The 12,853-nt window shown below is 38.7% G+C and overlaps 1 long non-coding RNA gene across 1 annotated transcript; it reads right to left on the reverse strand.

The window, feature by feature from the left end:
• Positions 1-9,919: 9,919 nt before the first annotated feature.
• Positions 9,920-10,501, reverse strand: LOC134199407 (uncharacterized). Its single transcript, XR_009973895.1, has 2 exons — positions 10,274-10,501; positions 9,920-10,043 (listed from the first exon to the last, which is right to left on the reverse strand). It is a non-coding gene; the product is annotated as an uncharacterized LOC134199407 (long non-coding RNA).
• Between the last annotated feature and the right edge of the window lie 2,352 nt (positions 10,502-12,853).

Raw genomic sequence — 12,853 nt, forward strand, 5'->3', positions numbered from 1 at the left:
GCTCCAGTTACTGGGTTTTGAACAGTTGCCGAAGTAATTGCACCAGATTGTGACATCTGCTACCAGAACATTGCCAAAATCAGAATTCAATTGGAATAATACATCTTCTACTACAAGTGCTACTCTCTCTAATCTGCCTTTCAAATCATTTCGATTTCAACGTGATTGTGTCCTAGCAGAAAAAGGTAGTACTTTAGGTTCATCATCATCATCATCATCTCAGCCTGTCTGTTGTCTATTGCTGAACATAGGCCTCACCAAGTGATCTGCAGTGTCGGCCGGTCTTATCAGATCGTCAGTCCATCTCATAGGTGGCCGTCCCACACTGCGCTTGCCAGTAAATGGTCTCCACTCGAGGACCTTCTGCCCCATCGGCCGTGCAATCTTCGTGCTATCTGGCCTGCCCACTGCCACTTTAGCTGATAATCCTACGGGCTATGTCGCTATATAAGTAACTTTGGTTATTAAGCATTAGATTAATAAATTAAATATTTTATCCTAGACCAATAATAAATTGATTCAGTAAAAGCACATACAAGCGGCCATCGGGCTAACGGAACGCAAATACTGCGAAGTTGCGGAGAAGTTACGCGGACTGCGGACACGGTACTTCGTGCCGTGTTTGCCACTTGAATAGCTCACGCACTGGGTCTCAAACTAATTTATTACATTAAAATAAACCCGTACTACTAATGTTTTAAATTAAGTGAACACGAAAGCTTAAATTATCGGTGATAAAGGTGAAGCGACGGTCTCAACAAAGCCATTGCTCGGAAGCAACAAAAAATCAGTGCAATCTAAACGCTAGTGCGAAAAATGTTCCCGAGAATCGGCCGTTAAAGTTACAGACCCTTCTATTTCCATCGCTGAAACATCGGATACAATTCGAACTTAAAGCCGCCCGGCCTATACGTTGATCTGTTGAATACCGTAACCCTCAAGTTCTCTAGAAACAAGACATGTCAATGATCACGTTCATAGACACAAAGAGTCTATTAGCAGCTAAGAAAATACAAATGACCTTTTCAAAAATTCATTGTATCACACGATGTTATTGCTTCATCGTGGAAGCTGTTTGAGAAAATGTGTCAGATCACATAAACATCGGACCGCGACATTATAGCTTGGCTATGAGTGAGTGCTCTTACCAGTAACTACGGGGTACCATTCTTTTTATTTGCATTTGAAGAATATATTATTTGCTTATATAAAATATAACTGAGAATCAGACTTCATGTATCGACTTAATAGCGGGTAGGCCGTAAACAACAATAAATAAAATTGCTGCCGACGCGACATATTATTGTGTTTTATCCAGAATAAAACTCTCAGAAACAACCCGGTTTGTGATGTGAGCCAGGCTAAGCGCCTCTTTTTCAAGATTGCAAAACTACAAATAAATATTTTTCTATCAATAACGATGACAAGCTGCGGTATAAATCAATCAAGGTGTACCAAAGTGTACACGTAAATAGAACAATGAGGTCATAGCTATTGTGAACAAAGCCCCAGCTGTGCTGTGCTGGCGCCTGTCGAGACGATGATCTCAATAGGTATGCTTAATCACGTCTATTTTAATTTTAAGTTTAAGGACATTGTAATATGAATAAAGTTGTGGTTAGGCATTGAGGAAAATTAGTTGGTTACAATGTTTATTATGTTATTGTTAGAACAAGGCTGACCATTCGTACTCCAAGGAAATCATGCGTTTCTATTTGGTAAGGAAATGTCCCGGTCATCTGATCTTTACTTTCGATGCTTCTACCATCGAATAGACTTACTACCAAGAAACTTCGTTTTTTTTTTCTTTTCAAAATCCTTTACCACATACCCTTCCGCTCGCGGTGAGGTTTCCTAAATGCTTAATCACATTATTGTTTGAACGTAGTTTGTGCTCCAGAGTAAGTTTTGCCTATTGTATTGTTGATGTCATCATCTTGACTGCTATCACAACTACTGCCAGATCTTATTTCGGGAAACATATACCTAACTTACCTATAAATTAGCATAAGCCCGCTCTAGTGGGTAGTAAAATCGAGCATATTTCTAATATAAAGCTGTCACTTATGCCAGTTCGAAAATCGAATTATTTATTACCTGAGTAGTTATTTAACTATTCTCTTTTTTTTTACTTAGTTGGTTGGACGAGCTCACAGCACAACTGGTGTTAAATGGTTACCGGAGCCCATAGATATCTACAACGTAAATGCCGCCACCCACCTTGAAACATGAGTTCTAAGATCTCACTTTTAACAGTAAAACGGCTGCCCAAGCCTTCAAAACGAAACGCATTATAGCTTCATAATAACTAAAGTGTCTCGCAATCCCCAGGAAATTGTATAATTGCTCCTAATCACAGCTAGCATTGTGTTTATATAAGAACAATGTACCTAAATTTTTGAGATATATTATTATTAATATTATAACAATAATTAGCTTTTTATAGACTGGAAAATTTACCTCATATCTAAAAATGAATGAGCTGGAAAACAGTGTTTGGAACTCTTAAAGACTAAATACATTATAAGGAAATACAATAACAAAATGGTATGGATCTGTTATTTTGTACTTAGTAAATCTTTAAGTACTAACTATTAGAACAGAGCATATTGCAAAATTTTTACACTTCCCACCCCACGGAGTAGCCTGTGACCGCTCGACCGTGCATAAAGCCAACTATTCAAGGGAATTAATTAAATTCATCCCCCCACCACCCTGACCGCTCCTCTAAACTTATCCGTAACGTTAACTTAACCTGAATGCAAGCAAGTGTTGATAGCTTTAAAAAAATGCCGTAAATTACGGTAAAATGGAATGCATCTTTTTTTTTTATTGCTTAGATGGGTAGACGAGCTCACAGCCCACCTGTTGTTAATTGATTACTGGAGCCCATAGACATCTACAACGTAAATGCACCACCCACCTTGACATATAAGTTCTAAGATCTCAGTATAGTTACAACGGCTGCCCCACCCTTCAAACCGAAACGCATTACTGCTTTACGGCAGAAATAGGCAGGGCGGTGGTACCTACCCGTGCGGACTCACAAGAGGTCCTACCACGAGTAAAACTTGTGATGTCTGTGAGTCTGATGTTGTGAGTCTTTAAATTTGTGATGTTACGATTAGGTAGAATTCTAATTTATTTAACTTGTGCAATAAGACACCCGACTTACTGTTTATTTTCATTCGTGACACCGTCTCAGTGTGTCTGAAGTGATGTTCTATTTTCATATTCTAAGGAATTTGTCAACGGATTTTCTTGTTCAGATCTTGGCAAGTTTTCTCAAAGACGCTTGCAAGGATTAAGTAAGACGATTAAATTAAACCGAAGGATATCGGGTCTCTACCTTTACGTAGAGTTAGGGTAGAGTGGACTCTACTATTTGTTGAGATGCAATTTGGATATTGAGAAATCAAATTGATGAGAGGTATATTTTGATTGGCTCGACGGCAAATGTTTTAGTGAAGTTCCTGAGCTTATAGAAAACTGTGTTCTGTTTACTTTAATACGATTTAAAGAGCTTAGAGTTCTTGAGAAAAGCTCTCTAAGGTCGTTAATGGAATAAAGCTCTATGAGTTTACTAAAATGTCATCATGCCAGATCTTTATGGTCACATCTCATATTATCCATTTGCCGTCATTTTTGACAAATACAACAATACAATGAGACTATCATCATCATCATCATCAGCCCACAGCTGTCCAATGCTGGACATAGGCCTCGCCAGGCCTCATCACAGCGCCAGTCCTTCGCCTTGAGAGGCTTACGCATGTTACGTCTTCCGGTACGCGGCAGCCACTCGAGAACTTTTTGGCCCCAGCAGCCGTCTGTTCTACGACCAGTAAATAGCATATCCGCTGTAAAACGATTACCTCTATCTAATAGGTTGGGGAAAACTTTCTGCGCATTTTTTAAGAAAATTCACAACATTTTTTTATGTAGTTTATCTACATTTAACTAAAGTATGTAAGTATCATTTTGTTCGATAACTTTTGCCATCTTGTAGGTAAGGACATGATCCCATTGCTATAGAAATTTTGGGGCTTCTGATCAAAATACCGCAACAATAGGTTTTGGCAGTCCTCTCGTGATGTTAACCTGACACTGTCTAAAGAATTCTGAAGGGACCGAAACAGGTGGAAATCTGAAAGTGCAAGGTCAGGACTATACGGCGGATGCATTAACACCTCCCAGCCAAGCTCTCTTAATTTTTGCTGAGTAGCTAAAGATGTGTGAGGTTTGCGTTATCATGATGAAAAACCACACCCCTTTTGTTCATTAATTCCAGCCGCTTTCTCTCAACGTCTTGCTTTAATCTCATCAGTTGTTCGCAGTTCAAAATTGATGGTCCTGCCTGGTGGTAACAGCTCATAATGAATAATGCCCTTCCAATCCCACCACACACAGCATCACCTTGTTGCGAGTTAACCCGGGCTTCGCCACAGTCTGGGAAGCCTGACCGGCCTTTGACCACGACCTTTTTCACATGTTCTTGTCATGCGTGATCAACTTGTCATCACCAGTTATCAGCTTCTTCAAAAATGGTTCAGTTTCATTACGTCGTACTAAAGAATCACTAATGAGTACACGATTCATTAGGTTTCTTTCAGTGAGCTACTCAAATATCGAGCTTTTTTGTGTACCCAGCTATTTTCAAATGCGCCAAAACTGTTTTGTGGTCAATTCCCAGTTCTTCAGCTACGTTGTAAACACTGATGTGCCGATCTTGCTCCACTCTTTAAAAAATGGCATCCATTTTATCCGTAATAGGGCGACCACAGCGACGTGCATCTTTGACATCAAAATTTCCGGTTTGAAAACGCTTAAGCCAAATTTGGGCTACTCTCACAGACACTGCACTAGGTCCATAAAGATCGTAAATTTTTTTCGCGGCTTGCGTTGCATTTTTACCTTTTTTGTAGTAAAATTTTAAAATGTATCGAATTTCTTCATTAGATTCACTCATCTTGACAGTACGAAAAATCACACATTTTCCTAATTCAAAATCTGGAATTTTCTTTTTTAAAATTTAAACTTTTAATGATACCAAAACCAGCCAGATACAAATAGTATAGTCAAAGAGATTTTATTACAAATTCATACATACTATAATGCGAAAAGACTTTTTCCCCAACCTACTATTACCCAAATGTCTCGACCTACTGTGATGAGACATGAGACAAAAACCTTCATTGTTTTCAAACAAAGAATTAGTTCCGCAAGTATATTATGTACTTACATCGCGGTAGAATGTTGTTTTTTCATGCGGCCTTGCGTGAGGTACCGTGTATTGAGTAAGCAAATTATGTCGCAACATTAGGGTTCTGTGGTTTTTATTGTCGTTGCTCGTTTAGTAGGCAAACTTCAGAAGATGTATGTTTTCTAAAGAAGGACACGTAGATTTATCCCTGAAGAAAAAATTCCGTAATGCAACAAGCGCATTAATACAAGGTAATTAAAAAGCTCGCAATCGACTTGCACCGCCAATAAAAGAACGAGTGTGTACTCGACATGTGCGACCCGTTCTCACGCCTTCTGCTTAACTCATAGATCAATCTCAATATATAGACGTTACCCGTTTTATTTAAATTTTTCTTCTATACCTTGTTATACAGCGGGGTATTCCGTAGGGTAACCCACTCTAACCGGCGCCATCTAGGCGGGCTTCGGACAGTCTGCCGACCGAGAGGGCTGGTGGTCGTGGCGCCGACGACCGCCAGTCCGGCGTCCCGAGGGGGAGGGTGATGGGAGAGATGTGCTCCGCACTAAACGCTTCACTTTCCCCCCTTTGCCTTGTCATGAGTTCTGTCTCATGCGAGGTTTGGACGTTGGTTGTTGAGCGACAGGAGGTTTTAGTCAGTTCGACTCTGACATACCCCGCCCAGTATCCCCCGAAAAGGGCGGAAGTCCGGCGATTTCCTCCTGACCAAAAAAAAAAAAAAAAAAATACCTTGTTATAAAACCATGAACATTCAAAACGTTAGTTATGTAGGCAGCGGCTTGGCTCTGCTCCTGGCATTGCTGAAGTCCATGGGCGACGGTAACCACTTACCACCAGGTGGGCCATACGCTCGTCTGCCTACAAAGGCAATAAAAAAATGGACTACAGTGTACAAGGTCACACAAATGTCACCTAACAAAATTTGAAAATTACACAAGGTAATGATGAGTTAAGTTACATAATATATCTTTGAGGGTTAAAGTATCAGTGACATCCATCTGGCCAAACATCTATTGGTAGCGTTTATGTCCATGTCGGTCAACGTCAACTGTAGGGTCACACACCTGCTTAATAACGTACGAGACGTGTTACCTGGCTACGTAATTCAGGGTGTCATCTTCCCATTCCACGCTTGTGGGAAAAGGATATTGGGACGACAGTCCAGTTGTAACGGTAATACAGCAAACACAGTTCCACTTACATAGCTATAATAAAACTGTATGTACCTATTGTATTTTCCGTAAATATATAAGTTGTGAGTCAGTAACGACTTTCATTTACAACAACTGGGCTCATCCTAAACTGGTGCCCCCGACTGAAGACGTAAGAATTCGTGAATGTTAAATTCGTGCATAAGTTAGAATGACTACACCGACTTCCCACGCTCCACCGATGCCACCATCAGAAGTTATGGCGGTTTAATAAACAAAACGTTATTATATAAGTAAGCATATATTTTGTGGTTGTAGAATTTCTTGCAATTGATTGTCCAGTCTGAGAGCAATATCGGTAGTCTTTGACAAGTGTGTCGGTGTATCGAGGTCGCATATGCGTCTGTTAATCACATCACACCGCGCCCGTCACTGATGCGTTGTACATAGGTGGTCGAAACATCTGGAATTATTATTATGTTACAAAACTACCTAGGAATAAACAACTGTGATTTTAATATAAGACTTGTTCGACTGATCACTCACGTTCTGAGCATACATATTTTACTGGTGGTAGGACCTCTTGTGAGTCCGCGCGGGTAGGTACCACCACCTTGCCTATTTCTGCCGTGAAGCAGTAATGCGTTTCGGTTTGAAGGGTGGGGCAGCCGTTGTAACTGTACTTGAGACCTTTAGAAATTATATCTCAAGGTGGGTGGCGCCTTTACGTTTTAGATGTCTATGGGTTCCAGTAACCACGTAACACCAGGTGGACTGTGAGCTCGTCCACCCATCTAAGCAATAAGAATAAGAAGATGTTAAAGTAGAATAGACCAGCAAACGTACTGTTCTTGTGATGTTACAATTTCTATTAACAAAACAAATGAATATGCTATTTCGAAAAGGGCACATGTCGCATATTTTGTCAAATACCGTTTTTCAATTTGAATATACATGTAGTTTTGAGGCTTACCTACACCTATTTTAATATAATAATTCCAGTGATTTTCAATTGCTAATTAACACTAAAATATATCTCAAAAGCTAATATTTTAAATTTTACACTGCTTTAGAAAATAAACAGTTTTATTTCATTTCCTGAACATTTAACATTTTCAGAGATGTGCCCTTTTCGAAATTGCATATTCAAATTATCTTAGATGCATTTTAATTGTAAGCAGTACTTCGACAAGTACGGAGCTACGGACGGTTTCGTAATGAATACAAAAGTGACAGCCGCGGTGCCAGAGTGTCACCCACTTCAGAGCCACTCGAGCTAATTGAGAGGGCAACGACCGACGCACGCGCACCTACACGCACTCATTTCGATTAAAAACACTTATACATTTCAATAATAAAGCCACTAAGAATTATACATATAAATGTTAAAGTAGTCATAGCGCGTATTTAAGCACACGCGAATTCTATTGCTATTTCTATAATTTGAAACTTCAGTTTTACGACAAATAATGGCCTTTGTAGTCTCCATGGGTGCCGTTAAATTACTAAAACAAGTAGAATGTGACTTTATCTGTCTATTGCTAGCAAGAATAATGGGACAGTTACCAGTTTTTACTGGTGGTAAGACGTCTTGTGTCCACACGGGTAGGTACCACCACCCTGCCTATTTCTGACGTGAAGCAGTAATGCATTTCTGTTTGAAGGGTGGGGCAGCCGTTGTACTGAGACCTTAGACCTCATATCTCAAGGTGGGTAGCGCATTAACGTTGTAGATATCTCTGGGCTCCGGTAATCAATTAACACCAGGTGTGCTGTGAGCTCGTCCACCCAAATATGCAATTAACAAAAGTCATAAGTAAAAAAGTATATATAATTTATGTCAACTTTACGGGATAATATTAGTAATGATTTTTACGTATTCATACAAAACATATCACAATATTCATAGACTCAAATAGATAAACGCGTCACAATTAAACCTACCTCCGAGCGGTCAACACCAGATCATAACGAATGACTCACAGCGCTTGGAGTCATGTGGCACGCTAAGTCATTACATTCGGAACAGAGGTACTGCGGAGTTGATTGTTGAGAAATAATGTATTATAAAGTTTTGATTCAGAAGGTCTAACAGAAAACTCAAGATATATTAGAAAAAAAAAGGATAATATTCCATTAAGGGTATAAAAATCGCTTTATCAATCTCAATACTATACTTGGAAAATTGGAATGATAATGGGAAATGATAAAAGTAGACTAAATCTCCAACTAATATTTTTATTGAACTCTGTGTCTTAGAGTACGACATACATAATAATACTTAACAATTATTTAGATTATATACACATATACAAAAACCAAACAAAATAGCGTGAAGCACTGGCACGAATGAGTAATAGGCTATACACTACACGGTCAGCTGCTGCGAACTATAGGCGCCGCCATATTGGCCTTGGCTGCTCTGACGAGCGCCTTTCACTTTATCCCTACTCCGCAGCCGACCGTCACTCGACATGCAACACACAGACGAAAAAGTTTGAGACATTCGTACGTTTTTATCAGAAGCAGGTCACCATTATTAAATACCGTTTCATTCACTTTCACGACTCGGGTTGTACGACAATATTCACCTTGTCATAATAATATATAAGTTTCGGCAAATATAGACAAACAGACCACGAGTTCGCATATGTTATACCAAATGCTGTGATTTATTATAAATATAGTTGTTCTGGTTTGATAGATAAGTGAACGATCTCACAGCCTACGCGATATTAGTGGAGTCTTTTATTGCCCTTGTAGGCAGACGAGTATACGTCCCACCTGATGGTGAGTGGATACCGTCGCTCATGGACATCAGTAATGCTAGGGGCAGAGCCAAGCCGCTGCCTAAAAAGCCTACAGACAACTCAAGCCTTGCCTTGGTAGGCAGCGGCTTGGCTCTGCCCCTAGCATTGCTGAAGTCCATGGGCGACGGTAACCACTCACCATCAGGTGGGCCGTATGCTCATCTGCCTACAAGGGCAATAAAAAGATAATAAAAAAACTCAAATGGCCGTCTCTACCCATCTTAAAGACTATCGAAGTCTTAAATTTTATTGTAAAACAGCTGTCCCACTTGTCGAATCAGAACTTAATGACTGCGTCGTTATAGTAATAGTCCGATACAATGATGTTATAGTAAAAAGAGGTAGATACGTTATATTAGTACTAATACGAAGTCAAGCTTGTCCGCGGCTTATGTACCTATATATATTTATAAACACACTAAGCTATACGATATTATGCGGACGAATTAAATCGACAGGTAGTTGATGATAATATCATATAGCCACGTGAGCAGAGTTAACTTGACAAGGTTGTAATGTGTGAAAAAGATAGCATGCTAACTAGCAAGACCGTAAACAAGACGGATATATATTACGCAGTGTCGTTGCGATTTCACGACTTACTTCACAGATTAACAATTAAAATGTCACAGAACGAACATAAAATTGTTTGATGCCTACGGTTTAGTAAGCAGAATTGATATTATTTTTAAAATGAACTCCTGACTATTCTTTTAAGAAATAAAACAGCAAAGGACAAATAATTTTATTTTTTTATTTTCATTTAGTTCATTATTATTTGGCCGCCAATCCTCTTCATGTCTTTGTCTACGTACAATATTTATCCATTGGTTACACCTTAATTCATTTGCCGGAAACCTTTAAAAATAAAATCAAATTTGTTAATTCATTTGTGAGCTGTGTAGGCAATAATATCATGGAAATGTCCTTTCTGTTACATTACTCTTTTTAATCTTGACAGACATCTCTCTTACACTCGGTGACCGGAGTATATGCCGTCGCACTCGAGCCTTTTTTAATAAATTTAAGCTAATATTTTGGATTTCTTAAACAATATAAAAGCAAATCAATTTAAAATTAATACTTACGCATGACATGTCATCCCTAGACTTTTGGGAGGCTTACTTGTATAGTTTCTACAGTGTCGCATAACACAGGACGTCATTTTAAAGAAATTTCTCGGAACAAAAAACACAGTCAACGTTACCAATGCTTTCACGAGACTAAGCTTGAGTGCGCTAATTAGCTCAGTTTTACGACGCCACTTTACGAACTCAAGTAACTTATCTACCTCTTTTTACTATAACATCATTGGTCCGATACCTATTCGCACACATCTGCAATCCGCCTCGGTTTCCCTATCGGTAAGCAGCTACACGATTATGCTTAAAAAAGTAATTTACTTCTTCATTTCAGTATTGGTTTTAATGAAAACGACACCAAGTTTAAGAATTAGGTGATTCGTCTCCACAGATCTGGACGAGTTAGGTGGGTCACGCTTAACAGCGAAGCGCGGGTCAACAGCAGGCGCATACCGTTCAATTCTACCAATTGTCGTGGCGCAGACGTGGGAACACATCAGCACTGAATCACCTTGTTAAACTATTTTTGTCTTTTCATTTTACAAAAATTAATTGGGAAGCTTTAAATTAAAATGAATATATTCAAAGAAAACAATAGGCGCACATTATTCTTTTCTTTCTTTATGGAATATTTTTGATTAATTTTGGAATATAGCCTATCAAGCTAATAATAATAACTTAATAATAGTCTCGCCACTGCCTAGCAACTTTTCAGTTTAGTACGGATTCCCTTCACGCATGTTTTGGTTACGAGCCGAGAGGATAGACTGAAAAAACTGTATCAATGAAAAACAATACGAAAAACGGATAACTTTTAGCAGTGATTCTAAGGTACTTCCCGATTTGAAGCACTTTCCGAAAAATATTTTATATACTTATAGTAAGTTTATTATGAAATCGTGATATTGTCTACTAATACTCCAGAAGTTTATTTTCAATTCCAATTTTCTTCGAATTTATTCAAATCTCGTTCAATTATTTTATGCTGATTCTTTAAATAAAAAAAAAAAAAATTATACAATAAAAAAAACGATATAGGAAAATGAACTTGTTTTCAACTGGGTATCCATAAGACACCTCTCTCTTTTCCATACTATTTATTAGTTCTATAGTTATATCTGTACAATAAGTAGGTCACAGAGAGGCTCATGGACCAAGTGATGTATGAGGTTACCGAAGCCCTGCATGTCGGCGCCAGGAGATATGAGTTCTCAGTTTCAGTTTGACTGTACAACGGCTGTTCCCACCCTTCCAGCCGAAGTGCGTTACTACTTCACGACAACAATAGGCAGGGTAGCAGTAACTAACCGTGTGAGCATAAAAAAACGCCCTGCCACCAGTAACTATAAAAATATAACATCGAATAATCTTAATGTTGATTGTATTCATAATTCTGTATAATTTTTCTATAACTAGGCGGAGACTATTTAGTATAATATATTCCATCAAGCCAACGGCAAACAAATTAAACTGACAATAATTATTATATCTATCAAACGTAACGTTGAAAATGCTCAAATTACAAAGAGCCCGAGGGAACGCTCTCAACAACAACAAAAAAAACAAAATCGCCTTACTGGCATCCCCTACAATCATCCAGGTATTTCTGACAAATTGGCCTTAATAAAATACACGAGCTAATTAGGAACGCGAAGGGGAGACGATACTTTCACAGAGGAAGTGATCTCACGTATAATTCAGGCAGTTTTCTTAAGATGTTTTCTGTGATTTGTTTAATTCAAATTTTAGACCTTTATTTTGAAATCCTTATTTCCTGAGGTCTGAATAATTTCATATTGTTGAGAAGCAATATCTAGGATGACAGAATATTTAATGGTTAAAATCGTTATAAAATATCATCGTGTAGGTTTTCTGTATTTTGGGCCGAAAGCTGAACTTCCTATGAGACTCCCGATCTTAAAGGAGCGCGTAAATATGTGGCCGGAGACGAGAAAGACCAGGCACAAGATGATAGAGGCACACTCACTAAACCACTCTCCTGCACTCTTGCCTAATGCTCGATCATTCAGTAAATAATATACATAAGAAGTAAATACATAAGAACTTCAGATCTTCCGCGGAGCGGAAACCCATACTCCTTATGTAAAAATCTTTGAAATTACTGATCCTGTTATTTTAGTCCAACCCGCAACATCTTGCACTTTAGACAACCACAAGACCGTTGGACAAGCCTGTAAACTAATAAAACTATCTCCCCATAATCGGTCCATTAAAAAGGAGGAGGGCGATCAATAACAAAAGTTTTCATGTGTAACGAACTCCCAGGTTCAATCTGAACTGATCTCTATCTCGTGGATCCAGTCCCGGCCGGTTCCTCTTGATTTATGCGATGAGTTAATCCGACTATTTACTAGTTTTAGTGGAAGGTAAAGAGGGCCTTTTTCCGTAGGCCCTTCCGTGTGAGGACAGAGGGTAACAAGCCACAGGAGATGACAAATTCCAGTTTTAGCCTTTTCTAAGATATTCGAAAACAATTTAACTCAATATCTTTGATATAGCAAAAGCTTATAGTTCGTTGAGTGCCTTATAGCTAATGACTATTGCATCAAGTTGACCGGCTCCAAT

This window comes from Bombyx mori, chromosome 9 (assembly GCF_030269925.1).
Source record: "Bombyx mori chromosome 9, ASM3026992v2".
Taxonomy (NCBI): Eukaryota; Metazoa; Arthropoda; class Insecta; order Lepidoptera; family Bombycidae; genus Bombyx; species Bombyx mori.